Below are 17,755 nucleotides of genomic sequence, written 5' to 3'. Positions count from 1 at the left end.
CTATATCGCTCTGGAACAATGAGTGTCCTAGTGCTTATAGGAGTATTTGCAGAAATCCATTTTGAATGGAGTGTAAGGGATCTGCTTTTATAGCCCCAGTTTTCTAAGTACTTTAAAAAGAACTGTGGCAAAACCAGAGGCTATTGTTTCTGATGAATCTTTAGTGAAGTTATACGCTGTAAAACCCAGCAGAGAGGAGAAACAAGTTCTGAAAAATACCTGTCTGATGCCCTGCATTGAAAAGAGAAGCCTAAAAAACAGCTAAACTACTTGGACTTAGTCCAGGGATTTTTAAATAGGGTGCCAGGTCCTCCTTGAAAAGGGTTCGCAAGCAGCTTCTGATTAATCAGCAAGGTTTAAGAAATGCAGCTAAACTCAAAACACTCTTAGAGTTTGAGATACAGCCCATAAGGATTCCATTCAGCCTGCAAGTGAGCGTTCATTTCCAAACTGAAATGAGAGTTTGACTCTGAATTGGGAAGGAGACAACAATGCAATAAGAGAAGGAAGGCTGGATCAAAGAGATTTTGTAGAGAAAGCCAGGCTACAGGTTTTGTTCAGAACAGCATTTACTGCCAGTCCCCCCCATTTGAGGGGAAGGCAAGGCAATATATAAAAGGTAAGGTTTAAAGTTGGATTAAGTATGCATAGCGTGATCAAGTCGGCTTTGAATTACTTGGAAAACTTTTGGAAACCTCTTTTGAACAGTTTGCTGGCTAGTGAGATTTCCACGTAACCTCAGCAAGCATGTTTCTGAAGGTAGACCGGCTTTTAATTTCCCCTTGCCTTCACCCCCCATCCCCCGGCTCCCCCTGCCTTTTGGCACTCCTTGGATTACGTGAAGTTACTACCTTGCAAATGTACTGTTGAAACATTACCCTGTTGAGCTCTGGCCCTGCCAGCTCCGTTCCCTGTGAGCACCCTTCAGCTTTCATAAACGGGAAAAGGAAAGGTAATGCCGTGAAGTGACAGTCCCTCTCTGGTGAGCGCTTCATCTAATTCTGCACCAGTTTAGAGCTTCTCAGAAGCACTTGTAGCCCTTTATATTGTATGTCTCTGTAGCTCCTATCCTAAACTGGTAAAACTGACTGTGAATAACTTGCCATTATTGCCTGCATATGCATGTGTTTAATAAGCAGAGAAGTTGCTTTTAACTCCCGAGTGCAGTGCTAAAAGAGTTTGTCAAACCTGTGCTTGCCAAAGTTTCTAGCAAAACTCTCATTAGTTTGAATTGTAAGGAGTACCATATATCAGCATCCTTCTACAATTTTTTGAAACTTTTTTTTTTCTTTTCAATAAATTAAGGCCAATCCAAACATATCTTAAGTGTGAGCTGATTCTTTGCTTCAATCTTTTAAATCTTTGGTCACTAATCTTCTTGTTCTATCGTTTCTGCTCATTCAGTGTAGGGATTTCCATAATGCGTCCTCTTACTACTGTTATTGTTAGTTCCCACCTCTACCACTCTTTTGAAGCTTACAAATTTAAGTAGAGGCAATCATTGAAGACTGTACACTTAGTGGGTAGCTGCAAGTCCGAGGAACTGTCAGGGTTGGACTGTGGAAATTTAGTTACCGCTTTCTGGGAAAGCATGTTGATATGCTGCTTGAAAAGAGGTCCTAGAAGCACCACGAACTAGAAAAAGCCCAAGCCTTCCCTGTCATATGATGATACGAGTAAGAGAATTCAGTACTTTTGAAGCTTCCCTGTCGACTTTTTGAGGTTTTGAGTCAGACTGTAAGTTTCTTAAGATGAGTAACACATTTCCTACTCGTTCCCTGTCTGCACACCTCCTACCACAGACTAGCATTTCTCAAGTCCAAAAGCCCAGCCTGCCCTTCTCACTGAGCCCAAAGCCATAAACTCACCTACCAGTAAGGTGACTGTCAAGGATGAACTGAACCATCCTGGATTTTTTTCACCTCCTCTTTGTATCCGTTCAAATTCAGAAACAGCTAGCCCTTATATTTGTTCAGTCACAATAATAAACTGCAATGGCTTCCTAATTTTTTTAAAAAAGAGGATCCTTGAGTTGCAAGTAACACATTATTGTTCAGGTCTGTACTGAGCAACTTACACTGCAGTAAAACTGAGCAGACAAAAAGATTTCAATCTGAGTTCTCATTTTAATTCCAAAATTATTATTTTTAATTATAGTCATTATATAAGCCCTTTCCTAGAAAAACATTTATCTTACCAGAATCTGCTGATTTATAAGAATGACAGTATATATATATGCACTCCATGCATAGGCAATTTATGCACACATATATCAATACATAGTATAATTGCATATGCATAGGGCTGCATATTCATGTTAAACCTAATTCCACTCTCATTTATGGTAATATAAGTTGGGAGTAATTTCAATGAATTCCATTGAAACTCCAGCATATAATACTGGAGTCATGTCTCAACAAGGATCATAAGTAACATGTGTGAGTACATAGGCCCATGTTGGCTGCTTATACTGCTTTGTAACTGCTAGCTTACTGAAGCAGGTCAAAATATAAGACTTCGAAAGAACAAATAAGTTTTACTAATTTCTACGCCCCCATCGCCACTATAAATGGCTAGTTTGCAGCTATATTTTTACATGACCAATGTAACAACTGTACTATGAAAAGTGTTATCTTTCCTGGTAAGATAGCATGACAGATCCTGTGTAGATGTAAAACGCTAACTCTGAGTGAGCTCTGCCAGTTCAGGCAAGTTCAAAATCTGGACAGATATACCTCATGACATTCACGCACTCTCCAGCCAAAAATTCTCAAAGAGAACAAAATGTGTGAGTGTATGGTGTATAGAGATATGGAAGAACCAGGAGCAGCCAGAGTGACTTCAGAGGAGACGCTAGGAAAACAACATAACTTACTGGAGAGGAGACATGTTATTGCTGCTCTGGGAAGCCGACATCTGCACCTCTGTGTGGGATGATATAAACCTTACGTTGGATTCCTGAGCACAGAGAGGCCATGTGCAAGTGAGAGGTATACGCAGGCTTCTCAGGCTGCGAACAGCTTGAATAGAGCGTGCTCCAAACTAACAACTTGCCTAATACTATCATATGCACAGTAATGCAGGGCTTGTTAATAATATCTACAAAAATGAGGGCTTATCTCTCTTCAGAAAGTCACTGTGTAGAGCTTCCAACCGTCACTGATGTCCTGTAGACTGTGAGCCTCTCTGCCTTCCTAGGCATATGCAGGAAAAACTAATTTGAGTGAAATCATCTACTTAGCTTGCTTTCCCAGCACTCTGCCTCCCCCTGCTTTAGCAAAAAAAGTCTTGACCGTAACTCTGTATACAAAGGATGGAGTAGCTAGAGCTTCTGCTGTGCCCATCCTTACCTTACAGCTACTTCTTCACCTCCTTCCTTTCCTGGGCGGGCGGGGGGCACCTGAGTTTCTCTCACTGCTGTGGAGTTTGACAAAAATCTCCAGGCTCCTTTTGCTTTTCCTCAGCCTTATCCTGCGCAAACAAGAACGAAGAAGAGCAGTAGCTGAGAATGAAATTGGGGGGCTGTAATGTGGAGAGCCAACCACAGGGTCGTTCCAAAGTGTGAAGGGATGCATGGAGCACGTAATTACTAATGCAGGTGACATTTGTGTACTTTTCTGTGTTATCACCATTCACAGAGAGAGAATCTTTTATGAGGCATTCCTTCTAGGGTATTATTTGTGGCACAAAGGGAGGAGATTTTTCTTTGTTGAAGAAAACAGTAGGAACTGAATGGAGGAGAACTCATTTTGGAAGCTCTGCGGGCACGAACGGCCACTGCCAGTGAGCAGGTGGTGATACTGTGGGAGATGAAGCAGGAATGGAGAAAGATCTGTATGTTGAAGATGAAAGGGAAAATTTCTGTCATTCACTTTCTCTGTTCCTACTCTTTTCCCTGTTGCATTTGAGAAGGCTACTCTCCCTTCTTTTTCCTGTATTCCGTCATAGAAGAAAAAACTCTTGTAAGGGGACAGTGGGAAAGCAGTCTCAATTTCTCACCGATATCTTTGCAACACTCTTTATGGTAAAGGGATGGGGGTTTTCCCCTCACTCGGACCATGCAGTTCAGCCGTAAGCAAAAAACCAGTGCCTCCTCTCACACTGGGCTGCCAGCACTGCATTACACACTCTTTGCTCTCTTGCTAGTGCCCTTGAGCAGATGTAACGTGAGCCTGGTACGTGCTCCGAGGATGCATTCTTCATGCCGAGGAGGGGAAGGGCTATCTACAGGTAACTGAGCTGGTTTGCAGCTCAGGAGACCTGCATGAAAACTCCAGCCACAACTCAACTTTCTGTTTAATTTTAAGCAAAGATCTGCAAAGGCGTTGTATGTCTTATTCAGAATAGTAGTTTCCGACCTCCTAAGAAAATTGTGAGAGTAACTAAGCTAATAAAGGCTTGGATGTATGCTGTGATATTAAGAATCCGGTTCTATAAAATTCTTTTTGTGTCCCTGTGGAAGACTATTGCAAAGGTAGTTTTTGGATGACATTATACTCCCCCACCCTTTAATTCCTTATTTTTTTAAAAAAATCGTCAGTATTCATAAGCAATCACTTCCTCCATCACTAGTCTTTTTGTTTAGAGCAAAATGGCAATAAAAAGTAAATTACTCTGTTTTCAGAGCTGAAGCGCAATAGCCACTGTTTGATGTCAACTCCCATCCCCTTTCTGTTACCCTTCTGCGTGACTGAAGGAAATCAATTTGTTGTTAAACTGGCATTTATTTTGTTTTACGTGTCAGGCTATTATTGCAGGGAGTGGGTGATTTTTTTTTGGGCCATTTTCTGAGCGTGTCCTGTGAGGACATGTTCAGCATGGGTACGTACTGCTGCACTCTTCTGGATGGAATTAGAACTGGCCAGACCAGCCTTTTCATTCTAACAATGGGAGGTGCTTCTGGTTCTGCCACATGGGAGATGCCTGCGTAAAATCTACACAGGCATGCTTTAGAAAAATAAAATTAAAGTTTCTTTCCTCTTGTTTCAAGAGGTTCATAGCAGTAATATCCCAGGCAATGCCTAACTTGACATAGATTCCTTACAACACGCTGTATTTTGTCTTGGTCATTGTAACAGACCAAGATCATGAAGTGTGCCGCAGGAACCAACTGTTACTGCTTCAAACTTCGAGATAATAAATACACACGATCATGTTAAGTAATGGAAATATATCAAGTGTTGCACATCTGGTTTCAGGGATGCATATAACCCAGACAAAAACAATAGTCAAACAGGGAAAGTAGAATAATTTCCAGGTCAGTAATAATAACTGTTCGCACAACGCTCAGGGGAAATCAAGCATGCGTATTTGCATTCAGATATGTACTGCAAACTCAAGAAGTCTGCATACCCTTCTATAAAAGCATGCCAAAGTTTCTTTGAAAAGTTGTGTTTTTCATCACATTAATTACATGTTGGATGTGGGTAGAAGACCACCATCGTGACATTACATCAACAACTTTTGCACTAGTATAAATACCACAAAGAATCCTGCAAACTAAAGTGAGCACACTCTATCCAGAAATCTCTGCAGAACATGGTTTAGCAGACCAGACCAGAAATATCACCCTACTTGGCACCCTGCTCCTGAAACTGAGAATACCTCTTGAAGCAATGATGCTCTTCTAGAAAGGGAGAAGATATCTTTATGATTTCCAATTTCTCCTTTTGTATTTATAGTTTCTATCTTTATATTAAATCACAGTTCTTTCTTAGATGTATTTCTCCTGTGCTTTAACATGGATGTAAGTGGAAAACTAATACAGTGCCTTTGAAAATCCCAAAATTGCACAAATTCTGTGAACAGCAGAGTGCACCCCTTTCCTAACTTAACATCAAAGGAGAGCCTCAGGGCATTTCAAACAAAGATAAAAATGTTTAATGCTGTGTACAGAAAATATTTTCAAGTGAAACATACATTGGAAAGAGAAAGCTCCCTCTCCAGTGCTTTGGCCTCGCAGCCTCTCTAAAGTCCCAGGACTGAGACCGAGTCACAAGTAGAATTTGAATGCTTTAGTTGTTGTTGTTGTTCTTGTCTAAAATAATTATATGCTGCCATGTTAGCGGAAGAAGGTTACTCTATGGAAGAAATAGCTAGGGGTAGTTGGATATTCAAGGCAGTTGTATGCTTTATAGAAGCTGCGTCTAAGCTGGAGGATAGTCCAAGTTTCTGGATCCGGGTGCATGACCCTGTGTCCATCCTGGTGCAAGAGTCAACTTACAGCCTTCTTGCGTCTTAAGGACTAGTGCCCTAAGGCATACAAGGGCATGCACCTAGGGTTATTTTCATTGCAAACTGCATGGCTTAAAATGTGTCAGAATAGCGTAGTTGGCTTGGGTGTGCTTTGAGGTTTTTTCTGCGTAACACGACGACTGACTTTTTCATCCCACTTTTCCAGCCTAGGGTCCTGGCACCAAGTGCTACACTCTCCTTAGCAGCTATGTGGCTTCTTTGCACCAACGCAAAACTTCAGAAATATAATTTGATTCAATGAAGGGAAAAAACAAATGTATTTTCATTCTCAGTCCTGAGAATTCTTACAGAATCTAAAGCTAAGCGGGAATTAGAAATGTGAGAAAAAGAACCCAAGCATAGAGAAATTAGTGCCATTGAGATGTTACAGTAAATGCGGTTTGGGAACGCTCAGATATTCAGCATTGTATTCCTCCAGTGAGCCAGCCCAAAACATAATACATTATAATTCCAAGTGTTGTTAATATTCCGTTTTTTATCTGTTGTTTACAGTGTGAAAACCAAGCCCAATGTTGCATCCTTACTCAAGGACTGTGTTACGAGATCTTTCTTACGTGGACTGTGATAAAAGGAAAGATTATTCACATGATCAAATCATGGCCTTCCTACATGTTTCCTCAGGCCTTTTGCCCTGAAAAGGTGACTCTCATTTTTAAAGTGCTAACTTTGAGTAGCAGTACACAGCAGAAGTATATTATTTTTTAATTTTTAAAAATGAATACTGTCTGCGTAACTTCATCACGCATGAAATTGACAGTGGCTGCTGGAATTATACTATCTAATCTGTTGAAAGCCTTGAATTCACACCTGCAGTTAACTGAATTAATAGCAATCCGTTTTGTAAAACAGCTAAATAATGGCAGTATTATGCCGAATAGCTGACAGGTGGAATATATGTGAATGCTCTTCTTCTGCAAGTATTGAAATGTTGCTGAGAGTAAAGAATTGTAATCTCATGACTTGCTCCTTTCTCCACATTGTTCAGCAATGTTTTTCTGTTGTTGAGCACTTTTTCTGTTGTTTTCTTGTGCTGTGTTAAAAGCTGGGCCACATTCAAAGTTTAAAAGTGAAGATTTTGTATAATTTGTGCACTTCTGCTTCTGTCTTCTCTTATCCCAGATTCTGCTCGCACATGGTAAACATATATCTCTGCTGAAGTCAATACGTAGGGGGGAAAATTCTTTTTTTTCCAGGCCAATGGTAAGCTTCATCAATAGAAGGACACATTTAAATGTTTTTCTCTAGCAGATGTAAAGCAGGATAGATGTTGGGGGAAGATGTGTGGTAAAATGGTTCTGAACCTCTCTGCTAGGATTTTTCTACAAAGAACACATGCCAAGAAAAAAGACCCACAAACCCTCTTTACTGGTTGGATTATTCATCACCTTCTGCTGGGTTCATGGTCCATTCTCGCCCTGTTTTCATTGAAGGTAGCTATAGCCTACTGAAAGGCCTTAAATTTTGGAGCAGCAAGAAAGGAGGGACCTAACTCTTGTTTAGGGACCTAAACAAGGACAGAAAATTCCTCAGTATTTCTGCTTCTTTCACGTGAAGTGAACCTAAGAGCCACTTTTGGACACAAAACAGGGTCAATGCGTCTTCTCCCTTCTTTCTCTATTGCTCATCTTTTCTTTACTTGGTACTTTTTTTCTGCATCCTGGTCCCTCATATGGATCAAAATCCAGTTAATAGTTGAGATCAAGGCAGACCTTTGATCTGTGATATTATGGTGAGCTTTAAATCGAATAGACTCACTTTGAGCTGCTTCAGGTGCAAAATGTGACAAATGTGCCTTTAAACTTGTAGCCTAAGTCCATTTTCCTTGCCATTCATTTGATTTCTTCCTAATGTAAGCTTTTTGAATGGTCTTGGTCTGAAGGTCTTGGCTCATGGAAACATTTTGGGACAATACAGAATGTTTGTGGAAAACTAAGAAAAAAGCAGCAAGAAGGAGGGATGTGGTCAATTGTACGTACTGTTCCAGACCACAGTGATACTTGTGTGGTAGCTGCAGAGCTTCAGAGGTGTTAATGAAACAGTCTTTGTCGTTCTTGGGATAAAGGAGAATATTGCTGTCCTTGGCTTTAGAGAAAGGGAAGGACAGTCTCCTCAGACGTAGTCTCTGATATTGGTATGACTTTTAGGTAATTTTCAGAGGTTCTGAACATCCATAACTCCAAATTAAATCTTGGTGTTGTTCCCAGACAATCCTGCCTCCCATTGTAGCTTCTTCGAGGGTCTTTCAGTTATAAGATTATCTGGCAGGGTAGAAAGAGGAGGGAGTTTTATCTACAATGTCATCCAGACTCACAGCAGCTATGTGGGAGGAAAGCATCTAACTGCAAAGTATCGGAACTGGAATTGAACCCTGATATCCAGAGGTTAAGCAGGTCTGCCGCTCATCTCCCCGTTATCATAATCACAATACATTTTTTCAGCTAAATGCAACGTAGCAGGACAGATTGGATTATGGTGAGTTCCCCAAAAAGTCAACATACCATCTTAAATCAGAGACAATACTAACAAAACAAGGATCAGCTTTAGCTGGAATGCAGGTATTTGCTGGGAAAGAGGGAGTGAAACATGAATCAAATTCTACCCAGAGTTTGCAAATCAAAGAACTACTGGGTTGCAAGTGAGTTTTTTCAAAGGACTGCAAGAATATCTACTAGAGTACCAAGGGACTTCTGTCTCATGGTGAATTATAAGCAGAAGACAGGTGCAGGCATTGATTTGACTAAAACATTCACTTTGAGACACAGTGGAACTTTTTGCTGTTTGATTAAAATTCCTTGTGCTAAACCACAAGCAGTTCCTCTCTTTCACTTTGTCCCAAAGGGCTTGCTATAGCGGGGGACACTGAGCAAGCGAGCACGTTATCAGTCCATTCGTTCAATACATACACCTTCTGCTAGCTGTGCGTGAATAGGAGGGATTGAGTCAAAGCTGAACAAAGAATTACAGTGCTGTTGGAATCTGGCCTGCAATCACATCCATATAATGCCACCTTAACTCCAGTATGATTACATTGGTGTAGGTCGGAGTAAATTGTGCTCCTGTGCTAAGGTAAGTTGTAGGTCTTGTGCTATGTGCTGCAAAGAGCATAATACCATTTCTCATTTTGCAATTGTTGCTTGTTGTGTTTTAAGGCTGAATTTGTTTTCAGTATTGTTCTCAGTGCTATACATGCAGCTTCCAGTACTGCCTCAATGCCCCAACTTGTAATATTTTGTGGAAATGAAGTGAGTGGGTGAGAGCATGTATGTTTGTAGAGTTACCATCTAATAATGCTAGATTTTATGACATGAGTAAGAGCTGTTAAGAAATTGGCTTGTGATTCTTCAGACATTCCCCACAAAACCTACTGCTGTGAGTCACCCCACTGAGATTGGTAGGATCAGACCTTGCATGTGCTCCAGTGGTATTTGTCCAGTGGTCTTCTCTTTACAGAAGCTGGTGGTGGTGACACAGATGTGCTGGACTGGTCACTGGCCTTGTTTCAATTTGAAATACGGAACTGTGATTTTTGGAAAGTTGGATTTGAAGGAATGTGCACCTTTCGCATCACAGTTGAAAGACTATGCCAGGGTATGTTTATCGAGAAGCTTTCAGCGTGAACAGCCATTAGCAGTATTTTGTTGTTGTATGATAGTTATTGTAATCTTTGCACACAAGAAGATGTTGCAATTGTACTATGAGCTGGGGAAATCATGGTGATTCTGCTGCAAGACTCTCACGTCACACTGTTCTCTGCCATAACAAAATGTACACACCAGCAAATGGCTTGGCACAGAGGAGGGTAAAGTTTTTTCCTGAGGTGAGGGAAGGGAACTTGCCCCACCTCGATGATATTGCTTGAGCTTCAAAAGAGCCTCTGTTTGAGACTTCTTAAAGTTTCTTGGTAAATTGAGACGCTGCACAGAGCAATTAGAGACCAGACCTAAAGGTAGAAATGTTTAATCCTTACTTTTAGCACCTTGCATTTTATTCCACTCAGTGAAGTAGATTAGTAAATAAAATTAAAGACGGGGAAATGTAGGCATAAAAATAAATCATTTTCTCATAAGCAGAAAAATACAAGCTCATACTACGCTTGTAGTAGAGCCAGATGAGAAAGAGATTGCAGCCTGAAAGTTAAATGTCTCTTGGAGCAGTTCCCCTTGACTGTAGTTAGCTCTCAACTTAGGGATCACAGTACACTCTGAGAAGAAGGAAGTTTCTTTTCTTCCCTTGAAATGAACTTGTCTGTCTTGCATCCAGAAGAAGTGTGATATTTACAGTTTAATAATTCTCTGATGTATTTAACAATGAGGGGCGCTTAATTCTTACATTCCGTTTTGGTAGATAGGCTACATGTGCTGTGCAAACCTCAACAGAGTTATTTAAAATATCTTACATAAGGAAACCTTTCTTGAGAATCTGTGTGTATGTAATAGATGGGCATTACTGCCCTGTGAAGTAGATCATGATTTCTCAGGCACTCAGATTCGTGAAGTCTTGGTTTTGTTTCTTAATGCTATGAAGGGACAAAGCTTAACAATGATTTTTGATCCCTGCGGTGCGTAAGCAGGCCAGCCAAACTTTAATTATTAGTAGGCAGAGACCTCTGCTGGAAATTGTTCAGTACTTCAGGGAAATACAGATTTCTATTAACAGTTAGAACAAAGCTTGGAAAACCCTCCTGGTGAGAAAGGTCAGAGCCCTGGGAAGGACTACATTAATGGCAGCATAGATATTCTTTATGTGGCCTTTCTCTCTGTCCTTTCTGTGAGAGCTGAATGGCTCTCTTTACAGAAAGTGAATGATCTAACTTGGATCTGTACAGGAGTACAACAATGGGAACACTTTCAGACTGCCTCTGGGAAAAAGCTGTCCATTTGACCCAGCAGTGTCTTGGCAGACAGCAGTATGTCCATGGCGTTGGCAACAGCCGTGCAGGAGATGCACCTTTGGCTGATGCAGGGGACCCCAGGGAGATGAGAAAGAAGAGAAAGCCCAGCTGGACAAATCCTTCTGGCAAGTACACCATGGTAGTAGCACCAGCATGTGCTAAGTAGCTTCAGAGAGAGCCATTAACTGCATCAACAAATGATCAGCAAAATGTTGAAGCCACAATTCCTGTGCTAGTCTGTCCTGCAGAAGCTTTCTCATTGATATTTTCTTTTGTTAATAGTTGCAGTGCTTTTGGACGCGATGGTACAGCTAGCAGTATGCTGCCAGTTTCTCATCTCAGGGCAGGTTGTATAAAGTTAAAGCAAGACGTGACCCAATAGTTTGTCCCAGTAGGTTGCAAAATTTGTTAGCTGTCAGGGGCATTGGCTTCCCATTTCTGAAAAGGAAACCAGTTTTGCTCTGGGACAGCACCAGAAACAGCAAAGCACCAAAGCTCCTGAGATTCAACGAGTGTCCACCAGGCATGATTCTGAAGAGTCCCAAGTTTGTCTCCTGACAATAGGATTCAAGCTCAAAAATAAAAGAAGGCTTCTCATGGAAATTGCAACTCATAAGCACGTGCTGTTATTTTCTCCCCAAATCCATAAAAAGTCACAATAAAATGTCTAGAAGCATCTGGATTCTTTGGAGTTGATCAGTCAGTCCATTGATCTAGCATGGTACAGAGTTACAAACAGTACAATCAGTGCAATTTGGAGTAAATTATGCTATGAAATGGCCCTCATGCAAAGTTTGTTAGTTAATGGAAAGATTCCTACTGACTTCAAGTTTTTGATTGTGCTAAACACAGCATCTCCACCAGCTACATAATATGCATAAATAGTAGATCGCATTTTAGCAGTTTCCCTAGCCATTTGCAACTGCAGCTTTCTCTGTTTTAAACTAAGCAGGGTGTAGCTGGTGGCCATCTGTACAAGGAATGGTAGTAAAGTTTTCGGTGTGAGTGACAGTCTGACAGACTTCTTGGAGGGGTCGGGATATTAACTTTTAAACTAAAGCTTCCCAATGGACTTCCCATTTTTCTTAGAAAAAATTGCCAAAACTTTCTTGGTTTGTCCTCAGACCAAAGCCCAGTTTAGAAATCCTAGCTTTGTAGTATTTTATGGTTCTGGCTGCTAATGTTTCTTTCGGTTAATTTTCATACGAACACATTCCTGCTCCTCTTGACCCAAATAGCCAATGCTGAATACTTGTGGACTAGTTCAGTTCTCACACATCTCTTTATTTGAAAATATCCAGAGTCACAGATTTTCTGATTAAAGAAGAAATCAGATAATCTTGGCCTAAAGCTCTTTCATCCAGCACCCCACCCCAAAGCCCAGCCTCTATATGTAACTGCTTGTTCAAAATTCCTTCTCCGTGAGTTTTCATGTTCTGCCTCTTCTTATTTGGCCCTGTCTCTTTTCCTTTGACAAACCACTTCTCACACCAATCCTAGGTATATCTTAGGAATTCCTGGGCTGCTTGGCTTTTCATTTTTAGAAGAAACCGCGTGTCTTGCAACCTTTGTCTTACACAAAGAGCCCACTGACCTATCCATTTCAGTGATGTTTAAGAGGCAGAGGATCCTCTGATACCTCCTTGTTAACACATTGTTTGACTCTTCTTTGAGCTACGCTAACATCATTTTTCTGTGGTAAACAGAATATGTGGCCTTGGAATATTTAAAATACACATAATATGTTACTTTAAGTACAGAGTTGCATTCATACAGATTAGCTTCCCTGACATGCCAGAACAAATCACTCAAATATATTTTACATTATTTACTACTGATCATAAATAAAATTCACATTGTGATAACCCTTGCTATGATATTGGGCCTGCATGTTGTTCATTTCTCCAGATGTAGGCAGTTTTCACAACCTGTCCGTATCTAGGTTTTGTGACAAACATTTGTCACAGACATAGGCTCTACTGGGCTCGGTGCTAGACATGTGCAGAGCAAGGAGAAAGTTTCTGATTCTTCTACGCGCTCCACCATAACATTCCCAAACACTGTGCCTGAACTGAGTTTTGTATCGCTTATCCCTGTGGGCATCCCAAGCTGCATTGACATTTTAGGTTATTTAAGCACTCTGGTGGCCATTTTAGTGTCGAAGGAGAAAAATGAATACAAATAAGGTGTTTTGAGTGCTTGGCTTCCATGTCATCCTCAGAAATATTCTAAAAGGTCTAGTGATCCAAACTGAAAATAATTTGAACAGTTTTTGATAGAAATCGGCAGTACAAGCAATGTTCATGAAGAAACACATGGCCAGCTTAGGCTAGTCAGTACAAAGCTGCAAATTGACTCCATTATTTCACAGAGGATCAAACACTGGGCAAAAGTTTACTTATGTTATTGTGCTCAACCCTGATGAAATAATTGAGATTGCAGCTGGAAGGAACATGTAGCCCATCAAATCCTTTAAAACGCCCGTTGTTTTTATTAGTATTTTTACCTGTTATGCACATCATTAGCATTGTAAGGAAAGCAGGAGTCGTAGTACGTGTATTTCTGAAAGCAAGCTAATTTTAGAGAAAGCCAACGTTATCTTCTTTTTACACTACAAATAAGATGATTAGAAGTACAATGGAAAGCAAGAGTGTTTAGAAAGTCTGCTTTGGAGGCCACTTTAAAAGCATTTGTATGTTATAAATGATCACAGAAATGAATATGAAAAAATGCATAGATGAATTTTGAAATTGTAGAGGTTTTGGCAAGCAAGTGAGAAGCCCTTTTCTCATAGTGTCATCTGTTTTTACTTTTACACTAAAACAGCCCTGCGGTATCCTTTTAAATAGTGCAGAAGCCCCCAGCTGGGCCTCCCTGACTTCTAGTGCAAAACCCACCAAAATGTAGAAAAAAAGCTTTCCTTCTAAATAGCAAGAGCCATGTGTCAAGAGTGCATGTGTGTATGCTATAATATAGAACCAAATTGTGGGATTTGTGTAGATTTTACAGATTAGAAGTGAAATCAGTTTTGTCACCATATTGACACCTTCTCCTAGATGAAGAATTCAGACCAACCAGAAAACAAAACCCCAGCATTGGGCTAATCAGCCTTAAAGATGGAATAAATTAACATTTTAAAAGCAAATCCGTCCCCAGCAGAGTTGTTACCCAAGAAAGGGAAGGCTCCACTGAATCCAGGAGAGATTCAGCTGTTGACATTGCACAGGCATATTCCAATGCATGGTGACACAATGTCAAGAGATAACATCTTCAGTCTTTTCAAGTAAGAATCTTTAGTTTGCCTCTGTAGGATTTTTCATATGGAGGTGTCTCTACTACAACATTTATTCTATTCAGTCATTTGTTCTTGGAGTTTTTTGTAGGACATCTGAATGATTCAGTCAGTATATGGATAGACAGTAACAATAAAGCTCCAGGCCTTAGGAGCATCACAACATAACCCAGATTCCCATCAATTGCAGTAATAGCAACTGTACATGTTCTGACTTGGCTTCTGCTCATTACTGTAGCAGCAGCTCCGAATGCCACTGCCCATCCAGTGGAAGACTGCAGCTGAGCATACTGTGTGGTGGGGCAGCAGCCTTTGACGTGTCTGGCAATGAACTACATCCCATGAATCTGGAGACAAGCATTTAGGGGCTCAAAGCCCTAGTTTTTAAGTGTTTGAAGCACAAGCTTCAAATAAAGGAGCTTGCAGGGGCACTTCACTAAGAAAAACGAGAGAAATGGAGCATTTGTCCTTAATCCAAACCAGAGTGGTTACTGACAGAAGGAGGACACTGAGAGGATCAAAGCTGTCGCCAAAAAAAAATGTGGTAGTTAAAAGAGAGGGTGCAGCAGTATCCTCATTCCTACTGATACTTCCCTCTCTGCAAAACGCTGAGAGAGACTGCACATAAACATTTTTATTATCATGTCACATGATGGTGCTGCATTGACGGTGATAGATTTCCTGGCAAATGTTTGTGTAGAAAGGCAAGCATATGGCAGTGATCTACGATGAGACGGCTATTTGGACCTCCGCCCAGCCCTTCAGGGATTCTCAGGATCAGTAAGAACCAGTAGGTTCGTTAGCGTGTGTGTGTGTATGAGAACGTGTGTGTGAGAGAAAGAACGAGTTCATATTCAATGAAATAAAGGAATGTGTATGTAAGATTCCTGATGTCTGAAGGTTTACATCAGCTTTGTGTGTGTATACTTCACTGAATACAATTTTATGTGATATATGTATACAGTTTAAGTAACTTTTAGTATAAATTTAATCTTCCAGTTTTTCCTTAGTATTCTGTAAGCGTGCAGAACTACATAGAATTTATAAGACTGAAATTCTGTCTGGAGAACTCAAATGCAGAATCTTGCTGGTTGTGCAAGTGGGCAGTCAGAATTAATGGGAATTTTACACTCGGCAGGCTTGCGTGAGCGTGCTTCCTTTCATTGCCTTGTGCAGCAGAGGACTGGGTACACACTGGCCAAATTATTCCTCGTATTGGTGTCAGCAAAGTTGCACCAAGAGCATTTGGCCTATTGACCTTTTTAACAATTTAACAATTGACAATTTAACTAAAGGTCTGTGGTGCCTAACCAGATGTACCAATTACAATTACAATTACTGTAAACTACATATTTGCTGAGAAATTAATTCCTCACTTTAATTTGTATACCTGTTGACACTTTATTAACTTTGGGAAATGAACACAAAATGGAACCACCTTTTGCCTGTTCATTTAAAGTCCCACTGCTGAAACAAACAGACAAACAAATTGCACAAAGTCTATATAATGGCCAGCACTAGATGTAAAACAGCTTATGGTTTTCAGTTATAGAATAGTCTGCTGTTACTGGTTTATATTACTGCCCTGAATCTCGATTGTTCATATCCCTTGTTAACGATGTTAATTTTATGTTACGTGGACGATACTGATATCCAGGTAAATAGTTATATTGGTTTGAATCCTTCTATATTGGATGCCGAAGTCTACATACTATGAGCTCCCTAAGCTACCATGGTACAGCAAAAACTATCCTGGAAGGCTGGTAGTGCACAGAGGAGATGCATGGGAAAGCAAACTGCAGCTCATTTCAATTTCATGCCATTGCTGCCCGACGCTTGTCCTTCACACAGATGTATGGAAAAGTGGATCTTTACCCCTGTTGGCAGCGTCCAAAATGACACATAGGTCCAGAGCTAGACCTCAGTTTAAGCTCTCTGCTTAAACTGAGGCTTGCGGGGCAGCACAATTTAACTAAAGGTCTGTGGTGCCTAACCAGATGTACCAATTCTTGCCTTTCTACTGCCTTTCTTTGCTAGCCACGCTCCAGAAATTCACTGTTGATCACCAGATGACAAAAAGCAGCTCTGTGTGTTCAAACTATTTCTCCTCTTTGGGCATCATGGGCCACACAGCAACGAAGACTGACTTTTATCTTCATAGGGCCAGCACCTGCCCAGTACAGCAAGCTCTCAGACCCCATGACGTTGCAGAGGGAGGATGCAATACGAGCAATTAATACAGGCATTACATGAATGGACAGAAGATTTGGATATCACTTTTGGCCCCAAAGTCCCTGCTCATCTCTAGACAGGCAATATGCCCTTTGAAAGTTTCAGTGGGAGGTTTGCCTGAGTAAGACAGGAGCATCATGTCCAGTGGGAGTAACAGTCTATAAATACCTGCCCATTATAAGACCATCATTGCCAATTCTGTTTGGCTGCTTCATCTCATAATATTCTCTTTGACTTTCTTAATACTAACCAGCCTAAATATTTTATGCTTGTCTTCCAGCAATATACTAAGCCCCTTGCTCCTACTCAGTGAAGATAGGTATCATTTTTCTGTTTATTCTGAAACGTTGTAGTTCTCTGAACTACAGTGGGAAGGCTTGAACCAGTATCGACGTTCGATAAGATAGCATCCACTTAAACATAAGTGACAGCTAAAGGAGAAAATAAACAAGTGGTCAGAAGCAAGCCATTTCCTTACCAAGTCACTATGTTCTAATTAAATAGTAACATTGTCACTTCTCTAGAAATATGTGCATTTCCTAGCTTATAATAATTTCTCTGCAAATCTGTTAGGATGTATATTATTTTGTAATATTTCTATTGTGTTTGTATCTTATTGAGATTTTACATTTTAGCAACTCAGTTTCTCAGTGATATGAATCAGGAGCAATTTCACTGTATCCAAAGTAGATAAAGTGGCATAAAGAGTAGCAGAAACAGACCCTTTGACTTCTAAGAGACCTAGTGCATATTGGCTGTTTGCTAGCAAGTGCAGTAGCCCTGATTTATTATTATTCTATTTATTATTTATAAACATATAACTTTCCAAACTCCAAAAAAGAAAACCATGCCTTCTTTGAAGAGGGCAGTGTTGAGGAAAACAAAGTCAGACTATGGGGAAAGGGATACATTATATAACAAAGGGATCACTGAAACACCGGCCAAGGTAATGTTAATTACAAGTTATAATCTTAAGTGTTATTAAGCACACTAACTTCCTTTTCTCCTCCACATCCTACTCACGACCTTTTCTTCTCATCTTATATACCACTTTAATTCCAGGCTCTTTACATCCCTATGCTAAC

Source organism: Aptenodytes patagonicus, chromosome 10, assembly GCF_965638725.1.
Source record: "Aptenodytes patagonicus chromosome 10, bAptPat1.pri.cur, whole genome shotgun sequence".
Classification (NCBI taxonomy): domain Eukaryota; kingdom Metazoa; phylum Chordata; class Aves; order Sphenisciformes; family Spheniscidae; genus Aptenodytes; species Aptenodytes patagonicus.
Note: the sequence above shows the minus strand (reverse complement) of the source record.